The following is a 13,000-nucleotide window of genomic DNA, read 5'->3' on the forward strand; positions in this document are numbered from 1 at the left end:
AACCACCTATTGACAAAATATACATACCAGATCAAGAAATATATGTCTAGTAAGGCTTATCTGAGAACAATTGGCCTTTGCCCAAGATTGATCTACATGACACACAGTAATTAAAAATACTAGACTGGTGGAACTAACCTTCTTGGATGTTTAACAGACATACTTTGAGGCCTATACTAATTTGGTCAGAGGGACATAAAGGACAGTTTTTGCTCCTTGCCCTCCTAGGTCAACTAGTTCCAGGGGACTATGAGCATCTCTCAAAATGTCCTGTAATTGTGGTGGGTCACCTGTCCTCTTGATCAAGGAGGCCAGGGAGACCCCACCAGATGGACTTGGAACAGTGTCCAGTCTACAAAGAGAAGGGTCAACACAGAGGAATCACTTCCTCCATGCTTCCAAGTGAAACCAACCATGGTCGAGTAGGACTTTTGACTTATTTTCACATAGGCAGAACTGGTAAAAGAAACATGTGACCCCTCAGGAACAGATCCTCAAACAACCTTAAGAGTAAAAATAAATTGTTTTATGTGGGCCAACTGTATGGCCTTAAACACCCAAAAGGAAAGTATAACCAAAGATTAAATGGACCAACATGATTTCATTAGAGTCCATATGTATAGCTAAAGGCTACATAACAAGCAACAATGCCAGACAGGGATACCTTCTTTTGAGTTGTGGGCCAGGGTGGCCAAAGGGATTCCCAGATAGTAACCCAGCATAGAACTGGGAAATTGAACAGCAGACCCCAATCCTATCCAAAGGAATATTGATATGCTGCATTTTTAAGGTGGTTACAAGAGTTCCCTTTATGGGCAGCAGAGGCATGAGCTAGGCAAACTTGGGATCCTTCAGTCTTTCTCTGTTCAAAGTCTTCTGTCTGCCCACTCTGATTTGTAGATCTCACCCCATGGCCTTTTTGGCAGACCGTCTTCTTTTTGGTTCTCATCCTAGCTGCGTGTTCTGGTGACTGGTGACTCTCATCTCATACATTGCAGACAGGCTGCCCAGGCCTCCTTTCTCTCTGGTCCTTCAGTTTACTGTAATTTCTGTGAGATTTTACTTTCTTTAAGAAGGTTTTATTACATGCTCTATACTTTGTCTTCTGTTTTTTTGATACTTTCAGATTGTTTGCTTTCTTATTTTTATATCTTTTAATGTTTTATCTGTTATTATATAAACCTTGTTTTATTATGTTATTTGTACAAAAATGTTTCCTATTTTCCATTCGATTTAATTATCAATAAAATAATATAAAATGAAGGAATTATTTTACCTTTCAATTTTTCCCATTTTTTTATAACTGAGATTTGTTGATCCTTTCTGATACTGGCATCATATATATCATATTAACAATGTGTTTGACATGCACACTGTTGAGACCCGAGCTTTAGAACTATTATGTAGATTTACGTCTCTCATTTACTTACAGAATTCTGTCAGGTTCAGTTTTTCTATTTTAGAGCTCTTAATTTCTATTCTTCTTTCAATACAGTGATGCGTCTATTCAAGGATTCCTTCAACAGAAATGTCCACTGTCAGACTTTTCAGTTCCTTCGGGTCTCATAATTATTTCTGATGCCTTCACACATGAACAGCATCTTGACAGGTTACAGATCTATTGGTCAGAAAACATGTCTCTTCAAACTCCAAAAACACTCAGAGATTTTAACATTTAGTCACATGCGTGTCTGAGACTGACCCATTTGTCACTCTACATTTTTATTTGGATGATTAAAGTAGCTTTATTCTTAATCGTCTACACAATCCATAACTCATTTAATGAGTTTTCCTTGGCATTGATGATTGTTTTATTTCTAGTTTCTATAGCTACAAATATTTTAAAGAAAGTGTATTTAGTGATATGGACCCCATGGGAGGAGTGCAAATTACAATTTCCTTCTCAGTGCTACTTGCTGAGGGATGGATAGTAAGATCAGTGGACAATGATAATATTTTAATTGGTGATAGTCTGTTTAAATAAATAAAATGAATGCTTGCCACTTGTCATGCTGATATAATGAATACTCGGTACACTATGCCTTTCTTCAACCTGTGTACTGAAACACATGGTTTATTGATGCTAAATCATAAAATTCACACAGGTATATGTACATTGAAAAATACAATAATTTGTTGTGCTAATGATAAATTGTTAAGTGAAATGTGATCACATCTCAATCAGTTCCAAGTAGAAGGAAATGCTATATAATTTCTACCACTATGTTTTTTCAAGTTAATTAATCATTAAATAAAATGGATGTTCATATGAAATATAAAATCCCAATACTGTAGCACTCTCAAATCAAATTAAATTTACATATAATCTTTCATGGTTTTGTTTTTTTAATTTTTTAAAAAATGGATACTAAGCTACTGAAAGTTGCCCAGGCTTTGTCAATACCCACCCTTGCTCATGAAAACAACCCCCATTAATTTCATTAGGTCAAACACAACAAAGAACATGAAAATAGAAGGAAGACTGAAGGAGCATAAGGAAGGTTTTAGTGGAGGGGGACTGAGCTGGGACACTGGGGCTAAGTACAATGAAGATCCATCGCATACATGTCTGAAACTGGCAGAGAAAAAAAACACATAATTGAATTAATTAAAAATGGATGGTAAATTTTTCTATAATAGAAATTAGAGAAAGGAAGGATCACTTCATAGACATAGCTGCATAGTCTTTTATTCTTATAATCTAAACACTAATACAAAGAGCATTGAGTGCTATGCAGTGCCAGCTCGTTAATTTTCCATAGTATGAGTGGAGCGTTTGGCTTTCTTACTTAATCTGTGTTTTTATAGTAAGTGGTGTAAAAAAATATAAGGCAACAAAAAATTTTGTACAAAATCACAATGAAAATTCTTGAAGACCTTTTAAAAGGAGATTAAAATCAATGAAAATATTATTGATTCAATAGAGAATAGTATAATATTAAACCAATGAAGAGAAAACAATTCTTTTACCCTTGCACATAGCATAAGTCAAAACAATTCTGGCTCTTGAAATGATAAGATCATGTTTAGGAAGGTCCTTTCTTTTATAATAAAAAAATTATTGCACCTTTATTTTATTTTTAAAAATTAATGTACCAATATTTACATAATAAAAGTGGAACAGTTTCAAAATATCTGGTCTTAATTATTTAGGAGTTTTTTCTTGGTTCAGTGGTTCCTTTAGACTTCTGGGAAGCCAAAAGCCTAAAGTGGCCAGCATGGTTGTGTACCCGTTTAATTCCAGCACAGAGAGGTGGTGGCAGGCAGATCTCTGTGAGTTCAAGGTCAGCCTGGGCTACACAGAGAATTCCAGGCCAATAAAGGTTATATATGAGAGTCTTTCTCTCTCAAATATATATAATATATATAACATATATATATATATATATATATATATAGAGAGAGAGAGAGAATGTATACAAGCATCAACTAAACATTTCTATCATGGTTTTCATTCTGTTTACTAAAGTGTTTCAGGGATATTTTTCAGAAACAGAAGCTAGTAAATCTTTTTTAAAAAGGAGCCAAGGGGCTAGACAGATGGCTCAGCAGTTTAGAGCACTGGCTGCTCTTGCAGAGTACCCAGGTTCAGTTCCCAGCACCCACATGACCCTTAACAACCATTCTTAACTCCAGTTCCAGAGGACCTGGCATCCTTTTTTGGCCTCCATAAGCATTGTATGCACATGAACCTAAGAAAATAAGTAGAAAGGAAAACAAGGCTGTTTAATTTTATCAAGCTTATAAACATTAGACTGAAATTTTTAAATGCATTGTAGGAGAGTAAAGCAAGATGAAGAACTAAATAACAAGCGATTTTTATTTTTTTTTAAAGCCTGAAAGACTAATTTAGTAAACAATATGATCCGGCAGCTTTCATGTTTGGCAGGAAGGAGGTTATCAGTGTTTGGCTCTTTCACTTCCACTGTCCTAAAGGTCACCAGCTTTCTTTGTGAGGGGTGAAGTGTTTAAGCAGTTTGCCCTCGAGATTGCTTGTTATTTGTGTTCTGAGTACTTATATGCAAAGTAGTAAATATAGCTAGGAATGACCAAAAAAGGGAACAGAACACAGTGGAGAACTGTGTTGATTTTAGTGCAAGAATCTAAAGTTGGTGGATTTCAAAATGTAAGCACGTTTCTAGAACCACGAAGTCAATCATTGCAGTCTTCCTACAGCATTCTCTACGAAATCACATCAGAGAAACAGGGTCAATGATTTCTCCAAAAAGCTTGGGAAGTTTGTTTACTGCTATTGAAATTAAAACATTTTTCCATTACTTGTCCATAATGTTGACTTAGCTCAGGCTAAACTACCTTTTTAAAATATTTTATTTATTTATTATTTTTATTTATGTGTATGCGTGTATTGCCTGCATGTAGGTAAGTGCACCTGTGTCGTACAATGCCCACTAAGGACAGAAGAGTCTGTCGGATCCCCTGGAGCTGGAGTTACAGACAGTTGTTAGCTGTCATGTGGGTGCTGGGATTCAAACCAGGGTCTTCTGCAAGAACAGGTGGTGTTCTTAACCACTGAGCCATCTCACCAGCACCAACTTTTTTTTTTTTTTTTTACAATAGAAGAATGAGTAGAAATCTGTAGACTAAGTCTGAAGGTATTGTCTGAACCACAGAGCATAGAGATTCTTTTCTTAGAAAGTTAATGAACTATTTCTCTTTTCCCAGGAAGCCTCAAGACCCAGTATCCTCTAGTTTCCTGAAGTCTATGAATTTCCAAACAGAAACACACATATCTAAAGATCCAAAGCTAGAATGCACTTATGAAAGATAAGAAGTGACCTCTGTCTTTCTAGGTCTGGGTTCCCTCACTCAGGGTGATTGTTTCCAGTTCCATCCATTTACTTAGAAATTACATGACAGCTGAATATTAATCGATTGAATAAATACACTACATTATCATTATCCATTCCTCAGTTTATGGGCTTCTAGGCTGTTTCCATTTCCTGGCTATTGTGGCTAGCAGTGAACAGAAATGAGCATGAGTACTGGGATACAGAGTCCTCTGGGTATATGACCTAGAGCAGTATGGCTAGATCATAGCTCATCTCTTTGCAGCTTTATAAGGAAACTCCACGCTGATTTCCACAGTAGCTCCAGAAGTCCCCCCAAGCCCATCAGCAGTGAATAAGTGTTACCTTTCCCTACATCCTGACCAGCATATGTTTTCATTTGTTACTTGTTTCTCAGTTGTTCTGACTGGGAAGCAATGAATCCTCAAAGTAGTTTGAATTTGCATTTCCTGATTGCTAAAGTTGTAGAAAAGTTTTTTAAAATGTCTCAGTCATTTCTACTTCATCTTTTAAATTTAAAAATTCTGTTTAATTCCTTACCCCAATTTTTAATTGAGCTCTTTGTTTTCTAAGTGTTTTTGTTTGTTTGAGTTCTTGTATATTCAAGATATTGAGCTTCTGTCAGATTTATACCAGGTGAAGTCTTCTTTTCCCATATGGTTGCCTCCTCATTTAAACAATGATATATCCTTTGGAGTACAGAAGCTTTATGGTTTCATGAGGTTCTATTGGTCAATTGTTGCTTTTAATACCTGTGCTGTTGAGATCCTGTTCAGAAAGTACATTCCCATCCCTGTAGTTTCCAAATGGATTCATTTTGGTTCCTCTCAGATTCAGGGTATTGGGTCTTAAGTTGAGATTCTTGGTCCTTTTGGGGTTGAGTTTTGTGCACTGTGAGAGATAAGGAACTAATTTAATTCCTCTAAATGCAGCAATTCATTTTGACCAGCACCGTGTATTAAACATGCTTTCTTTTCTGGAATGTGTATTTTTGTCCCCTTTTCCAAAAATCAGGTGGCTATGATTATATGGATTTAAATTTGGGTTTTGGATGCTATTCCATTGATGAATGTGCCAGTTTTTATGCAAGTACCATGCTGTTTTTATTATTATGACTCTATAGTATAATTGGAATTAGGGATGGTAATGCCTTAAGCTCTTCTTTAAGTGTTCAGGATTGTTGTTGACCAGGATGTTTTCATTGCTCTTAGTTGCCCTCTAGAACTTGATGGTAAGATCCAATTGCTGAAGGCACTAAATACATGACTAGTAGAACAAACATGGAGAAGTCAAGCTGGTATTGACACTGATGCATCATCTTTAGTGCCTAGCCTTCATTCCAAAAAGCACTATGCAGGCACTATACTATACCAGAAGAGAAAAGTAATCATAAGCCTTACCCAGCTGTGAATCCTGGACCTACAATGACAATTGGTTGGTAAGATAGCCCCACTGATGTAATAGTGGCACAAATGTCACAGTGTCAGAGAAGTAACTGATTATTTTCTGATTGGATTTAAGGACCACTTCACAAGATGGAGACCATTCTTGGCACTGTTATCAGGTATGTTATCACCTCTGGCTAGAGAGGACACCAGCCGAAGGAAAGAATTCTATGAAGAACTGTAAAATTAAGTACTGAAAATAAAGACATAATTAATAAATGTACTAATGAATTGAATAGGCGTTTTCAAAAGAAGACACAAAAATGTCCAATAAGTATTTGAAAAAGTGTTAAACATCTTAAGCCATCAGGGAACTGAAAATTAAAAGTTACAGGATTCCATCTCATCCCAGTCAGTCAACAAAGTGATGAGGATGTGGGGAAAGAGGGTACACTGGTACAGCCTGTGTGGAAATCAGTATGAGGGTTTCTAGAAGAATTGAATCAGAGCCCAGCTGTGTCACTCCTGGGGTTATACTCAAATCAGTCTACGTTAAAACCTGTGTAAATACTTGCACTCCCATGTTTATTGTTACACTATTCACTTACCCCAGATATGTATTTTATACAATTGTAAAGAATGAAATTATGACAATCACTAAAAAATTGTCATTTTAAAAACAGTTTTAGGGACTGCTTTTACTGTAAGCCTGACACAGCATGCAGGGATATTTACTTCCCATTTATGCCTCTCGGTACCAAGGAGACAGTGTCATAATTTGAATTGCTTGGGTTGTAAGACAATGCATTTTTCTCAATTGAACAGTGGACTATGGAAGGAATGAAAGCAGGGACTGTGCTTCGGAAAGAATGGAGAGTGTCCCTCCTCCCTCCTGGACTTTTTCACCTGGGAAGGGATGGTAAAAAGCTTTCCCACCACAGTGCTGAGGCTTCTGCTGGGTTGCCTGATGCCATCTCTATTCTCAGAGTAGCTGCAGCCCAGTACAAATGTAACCAAGGCTAGGCTGAGATAAGCAAATGAAAGTATTAGGAGTGTTTTGGAAAGTTAACCCAATATGCTGGAAATTTTAACATTTTAGCCTGCAGTTGATAAGAATTGCTGGAACTTCTTTGGAACAAGAAACTTTATCTTACTGTATATTTATAAAAATTAAAGGCTTTCACACTTATTTGATATTCACAGGTGGATGATGTTTTTGATGTGTGTCCATATGCAGTTTGCAAGTATCTTTTTGAGAATTTTTGCATCTATGTTCATTAAGGATATGGGTCTATAGTTTTCTTTTTTGGTTGTATCTTTACCAGGCGTTGGTATTAGAGTGATGCTGGCTTCATAGAAAGAATTTGGACTCCATTTCTATCTTTTTGAATAAATTAAGTAGTATTAGATGTAGATCTTCTTTAAAGGTCTGGTAGAATTCTGCTGTAAATCCATCTGGTCCCGGGCTTTTTTAAATCAGGATTTGTAGTCCTGTATTGATTTTCTTATGTGTTATGGGTGTGTTTAAGCGGTTGATTTCTTCTTTTCTTTAGTTTCAGTGGTTCCCATGCTTTTAGATACCCATCCATTTCTTTTAGATTTTAAGATTTAGTACCACATAGGTTTTTAAAGCATTCCCTTATAATGTTCTGGATCTTTTCAGTATCTGTTGTCATGTTTCCCCTTTCATCTCTGATTTTGTTGATTTGGAGGTATCTTTCTTTATTTTGGTTAATTGGGCTAACAGTCTGTCAATCTTGTTTATCTTTTCAGAGAACCAGCTCTTGGAGTCGTTGATTCTTTGTATTGTTTCCTTTGTTACTATTTCATTAATTTTTGCTCTGATTTTTGTTATTTTCTCTTGTCTGCTTGGTTTGAGTTTCATTTGTTATTGCTTTTTGTGCTGGATAGCTTTAGTGTCAACTTGACACATCTGGGTTGGGGGAGCTTCATTTGGGGGATTTCCTCTACTGGACTGGCCTGTGGCCATGTCTGAGGGGCATCTTCTTGATAAGTGATGTTGGAGGGCCCAGCCCACTGTGGGTGGTGCCACCCATGGGCAGGTGGGCCTGTGTTGCATAAGAAAGCAGGTAGAGCAGAGGCCAGGGGAGCAAGCAAGTAAGCAGCACTCCTCCATGGCCTGGCTTCAGCTCCTGCCTCCAGGTTCCTGCTCTGAGTTACTATCTTGGGCTCCAGGATGAACTGTGACCTGGGATACGTAAGCTAAATAAACACCTTCCTCCCCAAGTTGGTAGTGGTCAGAGTATTTTGTCACAGCAATGAAGAAACAAACTAAGACAGAAATTGGTACCAGAGTGTGGGGAATTGCTGTGACAGACCTGACCTTCATTTTTTTTGTGAGGACTGTGGAAGTGTTTGGAACTTTGGGCTGGAAAAGCCATTGAGTGCTCAGAATTTGTTGCTGTGGAGCTTGGAACGTTATGCTGAAAGAGCTGTGAACAGTGGAGGCCTGACTTGTGAAGCTTCAAAGGGAAGCAGAGACTATCAGCACTGTTCCTATGATGTTTTGAATTGAGACTTTGTGGGTTCTGGTTGGCTGGGGCTGAAGAATCAGCTGTGATTAAGAAGAGGCCAGAACCTGAAGTAAGGCCTTTGCTTTGCTGGGATAATTGATGCTGGTTAGCTGGGGCTCCAAGATCAGCTGTAAGTAACAAGAGACCAGCATCACTGTAGTGAAATCTTCTGGGAGGTATTTCCTTAGGGTCAGCACACAGAGGGGACCCAAGCCTCTATCACAAGCTGGAAGCAGGACTTGGTAATGTGTAAGAGTCTCCTGCATGGTTCTGGTGTTGAAAGTGTGAAGGGGACACAGAGCAGCTGAGGCTTGGCAAGTAGAGGCCAGGAAAGGCCATAGGTGAAAGTGCAACTTCAGTTGCAGTTAAGACCCCAAGATTGAAGGGGTCATGGGGAGAATCTGAGGCTTTGCAACCGGAGAGGCAAGAAGAAGCCATTGGTGAAGGTTTCAGTAGAGACCCCACCTTTTTGGAGATGCCAGGACCGTGGGACGACCACCAAGGACCGCAGTAGGTGTGGAATGGAGCTGGCCTGGGTCTGCGAGACATGCTGTTTGTGCTGTGGACGACAGAGTCAGAGCAGTGGAGCTGCCAGAACCCTTTGGAGGCCAGAAGATCGCGAGTTAATCCAAGATATCCATTCTTGAGCTACTTTGCTGGTTTGGTTTTGCTTAGGTGTGCCCGAGTTTTCCCTTTGAAATAAAACAGTACTTGTTTTGGATTTTACAGAAGCCAACCTACAGTTACGAGACTTTTAAAAGAAACTATGGACTTTTAAATATTTGGATTTTTTAAGGATTGTGGGGTTTTTAAGGTTATACTGTCTTATGTTGTGATATTAGCATCATATCTTGGGGAAAACATTGGAAAGTTTATGGTTTAATAGTGATGTTTGTGTGTCAAGTTGACAAGGGGTCAGTTGTGCTAGATAGCTTTAGTGTCATCTTGACACACTTGGGTTGAGGAAGCTTCAGTTGGGGGATTGCCTCTATTGGTCTGAGGGGCATCTTCTTGATGAGTGATGAGGGAGGGCCCAGCCCACTGTGGGTGGTGCCACCCCTGGGCAGGTGGCCTGTGTTGCATAAGAAAGCAGGCTGAGCAGGGGCCAGGGGAGCAAGCCAGTAAGCAGCGTTCCTCCATGGCCTGTGCTCCAGCTCCCACTTCCAGGTTCCTGCCCTGAGTTCCTACCTTGGGCTCCCTGATGAACTGTGACCTGGGAGATGTAAGCTGAATAAACCCTTTCCTCCCCAAGTTGGTAGTGGTCAGAGTGTTTTGTCACAGCAATGAAGAAACAAACCAGGACACTTTTCAAGTGTATTGAGTTGCAATGTTAAGTCATTTATTTGTGTTCTCTCTGATTTTTTAATGTAGGCACTTAGAACTATAAGTTTCCCTCTAAGGACTGCTTTGAACATGTCCCAGAGGTTTTATTGTGTTGTATTGTTCTTTTCAATTAGTTCCAGGAATACTTTTTTTTTTTTATTAATTTCTCCTTTGACCCATCATCATTCAGGAGTGTGTTGTTTAATCTCCATGTGTTCATGTAGTTACTAGGGTTTCTTCAAGTGTTGATATTAAGCTATATTGCATTGTGATAAGATAGAATGCATGGCATTATTTCAGTCTTTTTGTATTTGTTGAGGTTTGTTTTGTGCCCCAGTAGTTGGTCAGTTTTGGAGAAAGTTCCATGAGGCGCTGAATAGAAAGTGTATTCTTTGGTGCTTGGGTAGAATATTTGGTAGATGTCTGTTAAGTTCATTTGATGTATGGTATTGTCTAATTCAGATGTCCCTCTATTAGTTCTCTGTCCTGTTGACCAATCTAATGGAGACAGTGGGGTATTGAAGACCCCTACTATTAATGAGTTGGGACTAATCTGGGTCTTAAAGTCCTGTAGTACTGTTTTTATGAAGTTGGGTGCACCAGAGTCTGGTGAATACATGTTCAAGACTATAATATCTTATTGGTCAATTGTTCCTTTGATTAGAATGAAGTGACCCTCTTTATCTCTTCTGATTAGTTTTAGTTTAAAGTCTATTTTGTCAGATATTAAAATTGCAATGCCTGCTTTTACTTAGTACCATTAATTTGGTATATTTTTTTCATCCTCGCACCTTAAGGTAGTGCCTGTCCTTGGAAGTGAGATGGGTTTCTTACAGACAACAAGAAGATGAGTTTTGTTTCTTAATCCATTCGACTATTCTGTGTCTTTTGACTGGGGAGTTCAGTCCATTGATATTTAAAGTTATTAATGAAATATGTGTATTGATTCTTTTCATTTCTTTTCACATTTTTGGCATAACTGTGCAATGCCATAGTTATATCTTCATTAAATTTCTTTCTGTAACCCCTTGGGTATAATTGTTCCTTTCTTCAGCTCTTTGTCTTGCTTCAAGAACTCTCTGAAGGGCTGGTTTTGTGGGCATGCTTTTTTTCAGCCTATTTATGCCATGGAAGATTTTTCTTTCCCCTTAGACTATAATAGACATTTTGGATGGGTAAAGTAATCTGGGTTGGCATCTGTGGTCATTTAGAACTGGGAATACTTTGGTCCAGGTTCTTCTGGTTTCATAGTTTGCACTGAAAAGTCAGCTGTAATCCTAATGGGTTTTCCTTTATATGTGACTTCTTGTTTCTCTTTTGCAGCTTTCAGAATTGTCTCTTTGTTTTGTACGTGTAGTGTTTTCACTATGATGTGCCGTGGAGAGTTTCTTTTCTGGTCCTGTCGAACTGAAGTCTGATTCTGTTTGTATTATTTATGTACCTTATTTGCTTTCTGATTGGGTGTGAAGAGCTGGTTAGTGGCACCTGATTGTCTCTTTGAATTTTATATTGGACAGATCAGATGGCTCTAGTCAGGCTACTCAGAAGCTCTCCAAAAGGGCAAAGCCACACTTGCTTGACCTGATTTCTGGAAGAGGGCTTGTGATCCAGTGATTTGCTTCTCTGATCATTTGTTGGTCAGTAGCATGCCTCCATATCCTCTAATGCACTACAGAAATTGTGTCTTGATTCCACTTTCCATGTCAGTTACTTTTCACTGTGTTTCACAGAAGGTCTCATTACACAGGGTTGTCTGTACTCCCTGCGAGTCCTCTCATCCAGTTGCCTCACAAACCACTTCAATCACGATTTCCCTGCTGCTCTTCCACTAAAACTCCTTTCACTGAGGTCAAATGAACTGAATATGTCTAGAGTTAATAAACCATTTCCCTCTCCCATCTTTCTCAGGCTCCATCACTGTTCCCACGGATGACTACCCCCTTGCAACATTTTCTTCACCACATTCCAGGATCCCCACTTGCTCCTGGTTCTGCTTCTGCATCTCTAGCTATAACTTCACACACTCCTGAATGTTCTTTCCTTATATTTCTGGCCTGAATCCTAGGTGTGCACCAGGTTCATCCTGCTTTCACTTCTCCCTCCCTGTTCTCCTGTTTTGCATAGGCAGTATAGCCTGGTGGCTCTAAAAAATGACTGTACAGATGACTCCCAAATCATATATTCTATCCAAACTCCTCCCTTACACTTCAGGTTTCATATCCAAGCATCTAGATAGCACTCTTTCTAGGATATCTAATACCTGTAACTTTTAAATCCAAATTTGAATCTACCTCCTCACTGATGTTCAATTCATCATGATAATTGAGCCCAATTATTCTTTTATTCTTTTCCTTTTTTCTCCTCCTCCCCCTCCTCCTCCTGGCCCTCCTCCTCCTCCCCTCCTCCTCCCCCTCTTCCTTTCCTCCTTCTCCTCCCCCAATATCTACTTTTTTTGTCTCTTTTTTAAAATCTAGGTTCCACATATAAAAGAAACACCTATGCCTCCTCCAGTTTTCTTTTTTTGAGACAGAATCTATGTTGTCCCAGCTCACCTAAAACTCACTATGTAGATCAGGCTGTCCTCTCTCTCACAAAGTTCTGCCTTCTCTGCCTCACAAGTGCTAGGATTAAAGGCATCTGCCAACATGCTGGGCTTTCCTTTTTTCTTTATCATAAATCAAATAGATCAGCAAATTAAGCCTATAATTTGAAAGTTAAAAATTCAAGTGCTTACCATATGCTATGTAATCCTTTGGTTGAAAGCATAATCTTTTTGCTTTTATTATTATGATATGAAATTCCACCCTTGTTTCTAAAATTTCATCATAATTTTCAGAGTAGTATTTTGAAGCATAAGTCAGTCACTTACATGTGCCATTTCTCTGCTCAAACCTTGGTTATAGCTTCCCATTTCCTCAATTTTAAGTCTAAAGTCCTTCAAACAGCCTAC

General features: G+C 38.6%; 1 protein-coding gene across 1 annotated transcript in view; it reads left to right on the forward strand.

The window, feature by feature from the left end:
- The window catches only part of Lrp1b (LDL receptor related protein 1B), a 2,166,816-nt gene that overhangs the window by 1,158,898 nt on the left and 994,918 nt on the right, over nt 1–13,000 (forward strand). The window lies entirely within an intron of this gene.

The sequence above is a fragment of the Nannospalax galili genome, unplaced genomic scaffold (genome assembly GCF_000622305.1).
Source record: "Nannospalax galili isolate Female #2095 unplaced genomic scaffold, S.galili_v1.0 scaffold87, whole genome shotgun sequence".
NCBI classification, from domain to species: domain Eukaryota; kingdom Metazoa; phylum Chordata; class Mammalia; order Rodentia; family Spalacidae; genus Nannospalax; species Nannospalax galili.